This window comes from Terrapene carolina, unplaced genomic scaffold (genome assembly GCF_002925995.2).
Source record: "Terrapene carolina triunguis isolate 2854851 unplaced genomic scaffold, T_m_triunguis-2.0 Scaffold69, whole genome shotgun sequence".
Lineage (NCBI taxonomy): Eukaryota > Metazoa > Chordata > Testudines > Emydidae > Terrapene > Terrapene triunguis.
Window position 1 is genome coordinate 41,345,977 of NW_020664420.1, and position 15,848 is coordinate 41,361,824.

The 15,848-nt window shown below is 35.9% G+C and overlaps 1 protein-coding gene across 1 annotated transcript in view; it reads right to left on the reverse strand.

Moving 5' to 3' along the window:
• Positions 1–9,629: 9,629 nt before the first annotated feature.
• Positions 9,630–15,848, reverse strand: part of TNPO1 (transportin 1) — a 134,531-nt gene continuing 128,312 nt past the window's right edge. Inside the window, exon 25 of the mRNA XM_026649141.2 lies at positions 9,630–12,940. The gene's annotated coding sequence lies outside the window, so the exon portion shown is untranslated. The remainder of the gene's footprint in view (positions 12,941–15,848) is intronic.

Below are 15,848 nucleotides of genomic sequence, written 5' to 3' on the forward strand. Positions count from 1 at the left end.
TAAGTCTGTGATAAAAAACAGCAGACTACAAAAAGACGTAATTGATGAAAAAACTGCCCGATTTGTTTATGCAACAAACTCTCCTTTCCGTATCATTGAGAACCCACACTTCATTAACATTGTTCAGTCATTAAGACCAGGATACAGTCCATCCAACAGAGCAGATGTCGCAGGCAAATTGCTGGATAAAGCATATAAAAGAGAAATTGAGCAGTGTGCAAAAGGTCTAGAGGGTAAAATTGTTAACCTGAGTCATGGTGGGTGGAGCAATGTCCACAATGATTCTGTTGTATGTGCTTGTGTGACAACAGAAGGGTATGTCTTCTTTACAGAAACAATTGATACATCAGGAAATGCACACACAGCAGAATACTTACAAGAAGTAGCAGTAAAAGCTATAAGAAGCTGGAAAAAAAGATCAAATGTCTAGTACGCAGCTTGGTCACAGACAATGCTGCGAATGTATCCAAGATGAGAAGAAATTATTTAGAAGAGAATCCCAAGCTAATAGCATATGGTTGCAGTGCTCATTGATGCACCTCTTAGCCAAAGACTTTAGCCTTTATTCCTGTTACACTGATGATGTTGGAATTGCAAAATACTTCCGTAACAACCACTTTGCAGCAGCTGCTCTGAAAAAAGTGGGAGGAACCAAGCTAACTCCCCCACAAGACATGTGATGGAACTCAGTAGTGGACTGTTTTGAGCACTATATCAAGAACTGGCCTAATCTGATGACAGTTTGTGAACAAAATTGTGAAAAAATAGATGGCACTGTCACAGTCAAAGTTCTTAACATTGGGCTTAAGAGAAATGTTGAGCACATGCTGAGTACTCTAAAGTCTATTTCTGTAGTCTTGAACAAAATGCAGGGAAATAGCTGTTTTATTGCTGACGCTGTTGAAACAGAGTGAGATCTTAAAGAGAAATATGCAGTGACAGAGTTAAATCACAAGCATTAAAAAAAACGAATGGGACAAGCACTATCTCCAGCTCATTTTCTTGCAGATATTCTCAATACTCAGTATCAGGGTCAAACCTTAACTGCTGAAGAAGAGGAGTTGGCTATGACATCAACATCCAGAAATCATCTCTCCATAATGCCAACTATAATAAACTTCAGAGCTAAGGGTGAACCATTCAAGAAATATATATTTGCTGATGTTTTAAAGAAAGTCATACCAGTGAACTGATGGAAGTCACTTAAGCACTTGGATTCAGAGACTGTTGAAGTGAATCTCACTTAACAGCAGTAGCTTCTTCTGCCAGTGTAGAAAGAATATTTTCTTCCTTTGGACTAATTCATTCCAAATTGAGAAATCGTTTGGGACCTGAAAAAGCAGGAAAGCTTGTTTTTCTTTTCCAGATCATGAACAAACAGGAACATGAAAATGAAGGTGAAGACAACTGAGTTAGCTGCAGAAGCCAATATTTTAAGTTTCTCATGTTGACCTGGCTGACACTAATTTTTTTTAGTGTTTCTTTTAACTATTTTAGTTTACAATTTTAACAAAAACATCTCATTTTAAAAAAGTGAATGTTTAACTAAATTCAAAAATTCATATGCTTGTTCTGTTAAAATATTATATGTTTGCTGTTGAAGAAAAAAATCCAGAATACATGACATTGTTGTTTAGTTAAATAAAACAATTTAAATGTCTGTCTGGTGATGTTTTCCTTCTAATACAGCATGGCAAGAAAATCCTCCAAATATTAATGATTAACCTGTTGAATTGGAGATAGTTCACCTCCCAATTACTTTGTAAATATCTGCTTCAATTACCTTTGGTAAATGAAATAACCAAACATTCATTTTCTGATATAGTTGTAAAACTAATCTGAAAAGTTTTCAAAATAATCACTAAAAATGTATAGCGTGTACCTTCTAAAAATGAAACCTACATCTATCTCTGAGTTGTGAAGAATACGTATTAAGGTTATAACAACCAACAAGAATGCACTTTTATGTAGAAATCCATGATTAAATAGAGTCTTCCTGACTAGTGATTTAAATCATGATTTAAATGAATTTGATTTAAATCAAATACACCCTGGAGTGAATTTATCTTACTTGTGGATCTTCTTGGATTTGATGTTTGAAAAGGTGAATGCAGTGCCACCAGCCTTGTCCTGTCTGTGATAGGCCAAGAAGCTGAAGGGTGGAGTGAGAGGAAGAGAAGGTGGGCTAACAGAGCTTGAAGTGTCATCAGGCAAGGTCTCTGATGTAAGCTCTGTTGGGTGCTTCCTCTCTGAAGAGGTCATACATTGCTTGTTGGCAACACACCTTGCATTGATTAGCATCAATGTTAATTCAGGTAGTTTTCTGTTACTGTCTTGGGGCCTGTACAGTGGATAGATAATAGGTTTCTGTTTTCTTTTCTATGCTGTTTCCTTAGACAGTTCCTCCCAATTTGGTCTGTGAAATGTAAAATAGTGCATTGTCATGGCATGATCCGACTGGAGGAAAGGTTGGCTGGTTCACAGACTCTCAGGGCAAGTCAGGTCTTTTGGATCCCTTTTGGCACTGTAACCTGATTGAGTCTTGAGACTGCACAGAGCTGGAAAAGTCTGTTTCTGGAGTAGTGATGGATGTGCTGGAAACATGGTGGAACACCAACACCACTCTGTAGGGTCAAGTCCAAGGAAGGGATGAGGGGAGGGAATCAGCATCAGGCATTCATTTATTTAAAATAAGCTAGTGTGTTGTCATAACACCGTTGGTGCCTGTACTGGCTTTGTGGGGGAGAGAGGAATGGAAATAGAGTCACAGCTGTAACTATTTTTCTGTCCAGACGATGGCAGCAAAGGCTGGAGGAGCAGAGCGGAGACTCAAGGCTCATTCCCATAAGCAAGATAATCGTTTGGGAGCCTCATTCCTGGCCATGGTTCCTGTACTGGAGGGAGATCTGGGAGAGGAGTCATAGGCTCACTTTCACATTTTAGAAACATCTTATTTTTCAGAATGAAACAGTGGCTCCTGCCCTACTACTGTGTCCACTATGGAATGAAGGGAGGGGGGAGAGAGGGAGGCAGAGAAAAGCCAGAAGAACAGGGACCTAGCCCACTTTAGTTTCCTGACATCAATTCAGAGCTTTACACAAACATTAAGCTAACTTAAGAAAAATATGGGATGTCCAAATCAGTTAAGTCAATCTTAAAAACTTATCACTATAGAAATAATCAGTTTAGGGAATGAGTCAAAAGAAAAGCAAAGAAGGAAGCAACTAGTAGTATTCAGCAAAATTGCATCCTTTCTGCTGAAGCAGGAGGATAAACAAGCCATCTGAACTGTCATAAAAATCGACATTGCCTCAAAATTTAGATGTTGAAAATATGCATCATGAACAGGCTTGCTTTAAGGTCCAGCGTTACAGAAAAAATGGATTTCCTAGGGTTTACTAATTTTCTGTGGAGGATTATTAAAGAGGAAGCTCCATTCCCATATTTTGAGATAGAAGAAATTGAAGGAGAGCTATCTAATCTGTTCTGCGCCCTTTTTGCCTTTGGTTGAAAGCATGAGGAAGGCAAGGGCACATGTGTGGACCAACAGACTTTGCTTACAAGAATTCTCTGAGTGCAGGTGTGTGGAGTGAATGCCCACACCCATAGTGGAACATACATAGGGATCAGGCCTTGAAGAAATATTTGTTGTGTTTGTAAAGAAACAGGATGATTTATTCATATATCTTGATAATGAAATATTTTCTATTCTATCAGTAACTAGGGAGGATGTTAAAACTGCAACTATTAACTTTAAACATTTTACAGATTAGCAGGACCAGATAACTTGCACCTAAGAGTATTAAAAGCTCTCTGAACCATTGTTGATTTTTTTAAAGAAGTTTTTGAACACAGAGAAAGTTCCAAAGAACTAGAAAAAAGCTCATGTACCAATATTTTAAAAGGGTAAATGGGATGACCCAGGTAACTAGATGTCAGTTAGTCTGACCCCAGGCAAAATCATAGAAAGGTTCATATGGGACACAATCAGTAAAATATTAAAGGAGGGTATCACAATTAATGCCACTACATGGCTTTATAGAAAGCCTCTGAGATTAAAAGTTTGGTTGACAACTGTATTGACATAATTGACTTCTGTAAGACATTTAATTTAGGCCTACATGTCCTTCTGATAAAAAATAGCACCATACAAAAATCAATGTAGCCCAGATTAAATGGATTTAAAAACTGGTTAACGGATCGCTCTCAAAAAGTAATTGTACATGGGGAATTATTATTCTATGATAGCATTTCCAGTGGGGTCCTGCATAGATCTATTCTTGGCCAAATGCTATTAAATATTTTTATTAATGGATCTTTAAGACAATAATTGTTGCTGGTAAAATTTACAGACTACAAAATTTGTGAAATGGTAAACAATGGGGTCACATCACTTACCCAGATCAATTTGTATCACTTTGGTAAGGTGGGTTCCTTTGAACATGGATTTTAATACTGACAAATGTAAGGAACAAAGAACGCAGGTGACAAAAGATGGAGGACTATCCTGGGATGCAGACACTCTGAAAAGCACAGAAATAACGATCATCAGCAGTTCAGTGGTTTTCAACATGTGGTCAGTGGACTTCTGGGGGTCCACAGACTGTCTTAAGATTTTCAAAGGGGTCCACACCTCCATTTGATATTCTTTTAGGGGTCCGCAAATGACAAAATATTGAAAACCACTGTAGCTAAAAGGATTAACACAATCCTTGTCTGTATAAGGAGGGGGCTATCTAACAGTAGAGAGGTGATATTACTCACTAGTGAGATCATTCCTGGAGTACTCTGCCCAATTCTGGTGTCCACAATTCAAGGAGGACAGATACATTAGAAGTAGGGCTTCAGAGAAGACTCATGAGAATGTTAGAGGATTACAGACCATGCCTTATGATAAATAGATACTCAAGAAGCTCAATCTTAAAAGGTTAAGGGGTAATTTAATCACAGGAGTAAGTACCTATGTGGGGGAACAAAAAAAAATGGCAATTTACTCTTCAGTCTAGGAGTCAAAGCTCTAGTTGCACCAGTGCCAAAAAGAGGTAATATAACCTCCTTACTCCTACTAGGTATTCCACTATTTATGCATGCATGGATCACATTAGGTGTTTTGGCCCCAGCACCACACTGGGAGCTCACATTCAGCTGAAAAGCCAACAACCACCAAATCTTTTTCACAATCACTGCTCCCCAGGATAGTCTCTCACACTGTGAAAGTATGGTCTACATTCTTTGTTCCTAGATGTATAGGCCATATTACATTTGGCCATATTAAAATACATACTACTCTGTGCTCACGCCCAGTTTACCATGCAATCCAGATCATTCTGTATCAACTGACATGTCCTCTTCATTATTTGCCATTCTCCTAATATTGGCAAGGAGAGAAAATGGAGATATTTTAGATATCCGCATTTCAGATTAATAGAAATAACACCTAGCTCTTATGTAGCATTTTCATCAGCTCTCAAAGCACTCCACAATCTCTAATGTATTGATCCCCACAACACCCTGTGAGAGAGGGAAGTATTACCCCATGTTTACAGATGGGGAACTAGCACAGAGAAATTAAAATGGGTGGTCCCACAAATACATGGTAGAGCAGGGAATTGAATCCAAGTCTCCTCCCTCAATTCCTAAGCTAGTGTCCTAACCACTGGACTATCTCTCCTATCATTAAGTCTATTGCCCAGATAAAATTCTTGCTTTTTTCTGATCCTATATGACCTCCCGGGCATCCTGCCTTTTAGTACTGAGGAACAAGCCACTATACAGCCTGTTAAGAGAGGGAAGAAAGGAACAAGGACTCTCTTAGCTGTAAGCTCTGGAAACCAGTATTGGAGTTTTTCCCCCCAATTTTCTCTGAGAAATGGCTAAAGTATCTTAGGTTCTTCTAACAAGAGGAAATCTTAAAACAGATTAGGGAACAAAGCTTGTATTACAGGACTCCTTTAGACACAAGGAGATGAAACAGACCAACTTGAAAATAATGTTTGGGTTCCTACTGATTCATCAAGGGAAGGCAGGTAAAAGGCTGCTGGCACCTAGAAACCAAAGTGATGGGTGTCTGATAAATGCTCATGGAGAGATAAAACCTAGAACTAGATATCTATGCATATTTTCAGTGAACTATATGAAACATCTGAAGTCATTCATCTTATGTTGGGTCTCTCTCTACAACTAAAAGACAGAGGGTTGATTTGAAGGGAATAACAACTCTTCATATACTGATTAGCCAAGTATTGTCAGTTTGCTCTGAAAGTATCCCAAAAAAAAGCCCATCTATTTTCTGAAAATGCTACCAGTTCTGAAAACCTCACCTCCGAAATAGCTATCTCCAAAACACATTAATTTTAAAAGTCAGTAACTGTGCTAGTGTGCTATAGATAAGTGATTAAGCCTCATATCAATTAATATTAAAGTTACAACTGTACAATAGAGCAGGAACAGAAACAGAATGGAAATCCATCAGATTATATAAAAGCCTAAACCTCTAACTCTGCAACTCTGATTGGCATCACCTGTCCAACAGGACTAAAGTAGGGTAGAGTGAAGATGCAAGGTGTAACTAATTTTTTATGCAGGTTTTCAGTATTGCTGCCAGTAAAAATATTGTTTTCACATTTTGTACATTGTATTTGTTCTAAATTTGAAACAAGTCAGACTCATCCATCTAATAGGATTCTTCTGCAATCTTAAATGGAAAGTGGGTAAATAGACTGGACACACTGCCATTCCAAAGTATAAATGGTGTATATAAAATTATTACAGTCCTGTGGAAGTAATTTTCTATTCAGCAAAATATACTGAGAAGTGTTTTAGCAAAAGTCTAACTGTAGAGGGTAACTATATACATAATATGTTAACTTCTTTTGACCAATTCAGGTCAATTTTGAATACTGGATAGTCAAATTAATAGTAATGTACATGGATTTTGTTCATAATTCTATCAGTGTCAGTTTTACACTTTCACATCACCGGATTTTGCAGCAGTAGGTTGTGTAGAAAACTAAGAAACAGATCCTCAGCTGGCATAAACTGGCATAGCTCCACTAAAGTCAGTGAAGCTACGCACATTTACACCACTTGAAGATCTGATCCTAAATCATGAGAAGATGGCAGTTCTACTTTTTATTAAAACAGATAAAAAATAGAAGTTTTGTGCCTTTCATAGCATTATTTCTATTCAGATTTATCAGTGTTGTGTGGTAAATGAAACTTAATTTTGGCACATTAAATGTTTTTAAGTTATGCTGTTTAAAACAGATACTGAATGCAGTCAATGTCCCATTCCCAGGTGGCAAAAGTTACCTGTATCACCAAATACAGTTTTATTTCAATTTAGGTACAACCTTTTGCTTCTACAAATATATTTACAAAATATCAATAGAGTGTGAGGCATCTAGAACAAAGTTAATTGGATTACAGGTGTTAGTTGAGCCAGAGATCATTTTCTTTCAACTAAAGAGAAAGTCTTATTCACTTCAAAACTGACAGGATTTACAGCCTTCAGAACAGAGCTGAACCGCAAGAGTGCACTACTAAGTACAAAAAAATATGTCTGGACATGAAATTATCTTCCATTAAAAATCAGAGTGCAATATCTATATTTAAACAACTTTATTAACATAGTCAAGCAGTGATTAACATTCACATCTATTATGTCACATCATACAAATGTAAATACAAAATTACTACAGTACAATATATATTCTCTGCATGATCCAAAATATTTGGTGGCCCCAAAAACTCTTTAAAATTCAGCAGCTTATCAAAAATTAAAACCATATTCTATTTAAAATGAAGTTCTATTAGCACAGAGGCAGACTTCAAGAAATATCACTCAATTTAGTACAGCTTGAGAAGTTGCAGGAGGATATGTTTGAAGGAAACATTCTAACATGGCAGGTACAGGAAACATCAGATTTAAAGCTTTCAAGCAAAACTCATACAACCTAAGTTGTCAGCAGAAAGATCCAATCATTTTGCTAATTCTAAACTATTTTATTCACTGCATCCAATCTTAACAGTTTTATAACTGTTTAGGTATTAAGTTAGGTCATTTACAACATATCCACCTCTTTTTCCTTGTGAGATAAGGTACTATTAACAGAAAATTTCTACAACCAAATAAACCTGATTACACAGTGTTGTCCAATCATTGCCCCCATGAAAGTCACCCAGGCTTTCTCAGTTTTGTTGCTCACCCATAGAAAGATATTTAAGGATAAAGTACCTCAACAGTATCAACTTACAGAAAAGGGATACTACACTGTAAGCCTTGAACTTGCTTGGAAAGTAGATTTGTTTAAAAGTACACTGTCCAACAAAGCATGGGACTTAACCTTATTATACATCCATTTTAACTTCTCCTCGCATGAATACATTCAGATTTATAAGTATCTTTATTATTTTAGCACAATACACATTGGAAAGGCAAGTCACAATGTACTTATCTTATTACAGTTTTCATTTAGAATAACCTAAAACTGATTTAGCTCCAACAATAAGTGCAAAAAGCAAGAACCATCTATAGACAGCGTTTTTGTACTGGAGGAGGATGTCTAGTAACCTGACACATGTAAGTCATATTAAAGAATATACATATGAAACCTACAACTAGTGTATCAAACTTGTACCCAAGATTAGGTATTGCCAATAACATGTAATGAATATGTAAGCAAACTGCTGTATGCAAACTACATCAGTGTCTAACTTACATTACTGCATGTTGTTAAGTGGTTTACAGCAGCAGTTTCATTATAGATCTGAATCTTTACCTAAAGCTACAGTAAATAAAAGTAAAATAGTCTGTAGACCCTATACAGTATTTTAAAGGTCCATCACCTTACGTGAAAAAAAATATTGAGAAGCAGTTAATGCCAAGTTATACCTTGAATAATATTTGAAACAAAAAAACTTCCTATGCAATGCTTTATTTAAAGCACTATTTATGAAGTATTTTAGTTGCTGTTATGCATGGATGCAGTCTTCTCCAAGGAAGATTGTTTTGCACCTTTATCTGTTAATACATTCAATATGAATAAAATAGGTGACTGATGTGAAGCAAAAATCATTTTTGTCCCATAGCAGGTTAATTTAGATTGTAAGCGTTTAAGACATATATGAAAATACATATATGAAATACATAAACTGGTATAATTGAGACTGTTTTATACATATGTTGTGAACAAAAGGGTACAAGAGTATTCACCTGAGATAAAACTAGTATCTGAATATTTCATGTCGGAGTAGCAATGAGTTTCAGTTGAGGAAAGCCACTTAAAATTTTAGAATATATATTTGATTATATTATACATATATGCAGCTTAAGTAATTCAGATCAATGCTAAAGGAAGTCTTAACAAAAAAATCACAGTGCATGTCAAGATTGTTTAGTACAAAATTTATGCTACTTAAATTTTAAAAATCATAATGGCTATAAATTTTAAACCCATTCTTTTAAAAGTGATCTCTTGGGTACAACCTCTAATAAGTAGCAATAAACTGAAACATAAGAATTATCTTATTACAATTTTAATTATGTACAAACTGATTTAGAAAATAATCAAGCTTCAAAAAATTTACAAAATTGATCATTTTGCTTACATTGCCTGAAGTCATGAAGTAGTCTACAATTTTTTTTTTAAACGAAAAAAGACAACTTGTTTTCTGAATGTATAAATGAAAAACTGTGGTACTGAACTTTAAGACTAATTTAACTGCTATTTAGAACTGCCAAAAAGGTGCATTTAAAAATTTAAATACACTTTCTGTTACCAACTTAGGTTGATCAGCAGCTTTTGTTCACTGTTAGAATCCTTCAAAAAGGGAAACTCAAACAGGAAAAACAAGGCATATAAAAACAGTAAACACTGACCTCCTGAGGTTCCTACAACAAAATATTCAAGTAGAAAATCTACATTATCACTTAGCAGCGGCTATTTCTGTAGTTTAGCACACTAACAGCACTTTATTCAGTGTGTAAGGAGCAGATGAAGTAAGCCGTGCTTTTAGCATGCCAAGAGGCAGAAACACTGGAATGTAACAAAGACAAACACACAATTCTACTGGTATAAACATTCAGTCAACATTCAAAAACTGGCAAAACTACACCACAAGAATTAAGATGCTTTATATATATCCCATGATGCAACAATTTGAATTACAATGGTTAATGCTGAATCAGAACTTTTCTTACCTCAAGTTATAACCTAAATGTCTTCTGCAAATCCCTGTACTATTATGCATTAGGAATATGGTTTAATTTGCTTTAAAATATACCAGTGGACCTATTAAAATACTATGATTATGGCAGTATTGTTTAATTTTGCATTGTTTTGATTATATTCCTTACTGCTATACCAGATCAGTTCACATCTGTAAACAGTCACACGTTTATAGATACAGATTTAAAATACACACATAAAAGTGGATATGATGGGCTCATCTGACTGATTTTTCCTCCAGTTAGTGAGGTTGCTGCAATTGTTAGAACTAAATTTAAATAAAGTCCAAACAACACTGCACTATAAAGTACGTTTCATATTGTATACAAAATTTTAATCTGGAAAAGCTATAGTTTTTTTCCTGAAACTGTTGCCAAATGTTTACCCTATACAAGAAATTAAAATATATTTGAGTAAGACAAAATCCTACCTCACTACATTTTAATAGGAATATGTCGGACATATTTTTAGTCAAAGAAACCTATTACCCACTCACTTTAGAATTATTAGCCAAGAAGGAAGATTTGTAGTTTCTAACAACGCAATTGAATTTGAAAGCACATCATCACATGCAGTTCTGATTAAACAAAATGAGTAAGTATCATGTACTAGCATTACTGAATTTAGTCAGTATATGTCAAAACTATCTTCAAACAAGATAATCTACTATAATTTTGAAAAGCCAAAAAAAGGAATGTGTAAAACTTGTGCATGCTACCATGCATTAAAAAAAACCTCTTTAAACAGCATTTATCACACATCTCAAACTTCAGTGCAATGGCTAAATTATTCAAACATTCTTAAAGAATAGAACCATGCAAAGAAGATTAAGTTCTTACAAAAACTGTTATCCAGTATTCATTCTGCAATGCAACGGTAAGAAACTAAAACTATAAAAAGGCTGTTATGGCTTAATTTTGTTTTAGATTAATTACGCAGCACTTGAAAAATGGAAAGGTGTGGCTTCACCTCTGACCAGCAGAGTTAAAATCTCTCCATTTTCCTTTATCATCATGGGATACTCCTTAGGCAATCTAAATTAATAAAGACTTGCACTTTCAGATGGACACAAGATCAAGTGTACCAGTTAGGTTTTCACATTCACAGTACATAAGAAAATACACATGGAAGGAAAAGTAAAGGGTTAACTTAACAAGGATTTATTCACAGGAATACACGTAAGTAGAGAAAAACAACAGAAAAGCCAAACAAATGAAATGAAGAGGATCCAAACCAACTTTCACTCTGTAGCTTTTAAACTTGCACCCTTGTGCACTTAACTACGACACAAAGGGCCACCATCATGCGCCGATACAGTGTAGATACCCTGCATTACATCCATTAACTTAAACATCTCTTAAAGATCATGCTTGAACAAAAAAGAAAGCATAGAAGGTAATATGTTGAGTGGGAATAAACAATGAAATATAGCTATCATGTCATCAACTTCTACAATTGTCTTTACGTGCCAACTAACATTTATGCAGCCTTTAACAGGTCTTACCATGTAACTCATTTTTAGAAGTTCTGATAAAATCACTAGTAGTATATAACCATGCAGAAAGCACATCACACTGACAGCACAGAGGCAAATATTTTGCACAGCTATATCAGCTTTCCACATTGTGCCGGTTACACACAATACAATATCAATCTTATTCTTAACAGATCCTAAAAAGATATTTCAAGGCCTAATTGTAAACTACAGTACTTTATATCTATATTCTTAATAAAAATAAAATCCACAGAATCTTTAAAAAAGGATTTTTAAATGCAGGGCTATATTAAATTGGTAAACTGCAACACAAAACTGGCGCAACATAAGTAAAAGTATACCAATCTCACTCTATGTGATGCAAGCATGCTACTTTCCCACTAATTTAAATTACTTCTGATCACTATGAGCCAGAATGCATGCCTGAACCTTAAACTGCATGTTAAGAATAATGCCTTACTCTAGAAATTAAATCTAATGAAGTACAACCATCAAATCATATCCACTAAAGTTTTTAATATAAAATTAAGATGTCAATCTTTCCTTTGAAATGCCCCTCCCCCCACCCAAAAAAAATGAAAGGAGTGACTCATTTGGCATCTTGCAAGTTGCTTCATTTTGTTAAAGTTAACCTTTATTACTTTATTATGGGGTTTCTATATTGTACACTGCAGGTGCCAGTTCCCAATACAGGTAGCAAGCTGCATTTTAACTGTACTAACTTCATTTGTGTAGTTCTTCATTAACATGCAAATACCTAGGAATCCCATCAAGCAGGATGAAATAATGAGAAAACCCTTACTTAAACAGTCAAAGGATTTTTGTAAACCCCCACCCCCATTCTTAGGTTTCCTTTATTGTGCGCAAAATAGTTTTCCTTTTTACGTATCCCTATGGTTCAATTATATGGTTCTTGTTTTGGTACAATTCCCCATAATATTGCAGAATGTGCTGTTTTGTGAATAGATTCTCTTTTTTGCTTCTTCACATCCAGTGCTGAGTTGTAAGAGGAGACAGATTTTCACCCACAAAGGCTCCAGATGTTAAAACGTTTCCCAACATCGACTTAATACAGTGACGGCAACACCTCCCTCCCGCCCCTCCCAGTATGCTTGGGATTGTACTGTATTCCCTACTGGTTTACCCTTCCCCCCAGTAAAGGGTAACATTTTCCCTGGGTGCAGAGGCTCCCTCATAGTCTCCTAGACTGAAGGACCTGTAAAAAGAGAAAAATAGCACAATTAGCACAATTAGAAACAGGTTTAAATTTACTAAGCTATGCAGGGTCAAAAATAAACATTTTTATGGTAAACAACTTACACTATTTTTTTTAAAATAGATACACCATTCAGATTCTCTTTAACAGCCTTTAAAAAAACAGTATCAATCTCTTCTCATTTATACACCTTTTGCTCTAAGTCAGGAAAACAACAAATCTTCCTGCCTTAAAAAAATACACTAACTTGTCCACTCTTATATGGTAAGCTTAATTTTGAACAATTTTCACCAGCACTGATATTTTCAGAATAAAAAACTAAAAACGTATCATGTAATAAATCCTACTTTAACTAGACAAACCCATTAAACTTATGTCAATATAGAACTCACTTCACATGTAATGTGGATAAAACAATATTTATGAAATAGTTTTCCAAAATCACAATGCAGAAATAACGAATTAATACTACAACAGGGGTCGGCAACCTTCCAGAAATGGTGTGCTGCGTCTTCATTTATTCACTCTAATTTAAGATTTTGCGTGCCAGTAATACATTTTAACGTTTTTAGAAGGTCTCGTTCTATAAACCTATAATATATAACTAAACTATTGTATATAAAGTAAACAGGGTTTTTAAAATGTTTAAGAAGCTTCATTTAAAATTAAATTAAAATGCAGAGCCCCCCGGACCAGTGGCCAGGACCCGGGCAGTGCGAGTGCCACTGAAAATCAGCTCACGTGCCGCCTTTGGCACGCGTACCATAGGTTGCCTACCCCTGTACTACAACATCGTTTTCCCACAAGACACAGATCCATTATTACAGAGGTTTAAATATTCCATAACAAAATTCAACCAAGTATGAAACTATATTGAATATACTTTGATACTGTCCACTCAATTGGAATTGGGAATCAATTCTATTTCTCAAACTACTTCTTGGAGTGCATCACATCTGGTAGTTCCAAAAAAAATATTTTCACTTGTAAACTGATCAGATTTTCAAAGGAGTCATTTAGATGACAAATACTGAACCTCTTAATGATATTTTTAAATCACTTTTCAAATTGTAACAGCCTGAAATAGATTTGCTTCTGACTGTCCAGGAACATACTGATGGTTTGAGTTCACGAATAAAAAAATTCCCTATAGTACCTCCACACTCACTTTAGACTCTAAAGTTGGAGGACCAAAATTTGCAGGACCATTTAAACAGCGCTGATAGAGGAACTGATTTCTACTTTTATTCCCCACAAAAATTAGTCACATTAAAAGAATACTGAGTTCATCACTTTGTCATGAAATGTTAAGGTTGACTATGCAACCTTAATTTTGCCCCATCATATATGTTTTACAATTCTCCCCTCCCCGCCACCCCAATGTATGCTCTCTACACACACCACTTGAAAGCTTATTATGTTTACTTTAAGATGAGAGATGATGTGGAGCTGTCAAGTGGCGTCATTACCATAGAAACTGACACCAACACATTAAAATGACCACTTTGAAATATCTGCATTTGTTTCTGTTACTGGAATGACTATGCATTATTTCAAGACATAAAATTGGATTTCTCTCTCATCCCAAAGCATCACAAAAATCTAAAAGGTAAAACAAAATTTGATAATAAATTTGTACAGGTATCATTGAAATGTAATGGCACTGGTGCCATTTCTAGTCAACATGATCTTGTTCATCATGATTCCTGTCACGTGAACGTGGGTTACCACAGTCTTCATTCCTTTGGCATGTACACAGTTCTGTTCAGGGAAGCTTGTTCTGACTACAGATATTTGATTTTGCAGTGACCCCTACTAGTACAGGCACAAATAAGGTCTCGTAGAAGCTCAGATACCATTGGGCCCTTGAAGAATACAGGAAGCAGTTTATCATTCATATTTTCCATGCATGCCATAATGATTGCCCAACATCTGATTTATCTGTGTGCAAAGACCTTCAAATCTATTTGCTAAGCTGTTTTGACAGGCTCTTCAAAACTGTCCTCACATAGTGGGAGGTTGGCCAGGGACTTCTTTTTTGATGGCTAGATTGAGGCACAACTAATTCAGGTTTCTGAGCGTTTCCTTCTCTCTTTCGCTCTGGTCATCCAGCACTACGACGACTTCCTTGGTGCAGAAATTGCATTACACTACCCCAATGTGTCAAGAGCTCTGAAGCTCCCTTTGTTTTGACAATATTAAACAGATTTTTCTGCCCCAATACAAGATAGGGATGGGACAGAGTCACCTCCTCTTACTTCCGGCTGTACAAGAATTATGTTACAGAAGTCAGAAATGAGTGTGTCACAAATACACACAAGTACTTGTCAGTTGTTCTGGTAATGGTGCCTGTTTCAATCTACGTTACCTGTGTGTTCCAATTTTGGAAAGTAGTGAACAGCAAGGGCCAAAACATCTGTATCAGGTGACCTAATCACCATGTTACCTTTGACACAAAAGCCATACTAGCACATATAGCATGCAGAAGCATCCTTGTGTCTGCTTCCTCTTGAATGATGTACATGTCTTGAACTTCAACACCTCTGTTGGTGATGGACTTTGCTACTTCACTGGAAAAGACTCCAGCAAAAAGGAGCTTTTGTGCTGGGTGTGCTCCCACACTTACATGGACTTTAAACCATATACTCACAGAAAAATTTATCCAGTGCCTGCTTGTTGGATGCTACATTTAGAAACTCTTTTCATGGAGGCACTCGTAGATCCTGCCTGGCGCTGTTTTTCTGCAGTTTGTACAGAGTTAATGTCATACATGTCAAAAGACTTCGATTACAGAATTAGCTTTGTCAAATCCTTTTAGGATCTGCTTCAAGTACTCAACAGCCAATTCATCGAATGCTTGGAATTTGTCTCCAGCCATCATTTGTATGACAGCCATGACATCTGATGT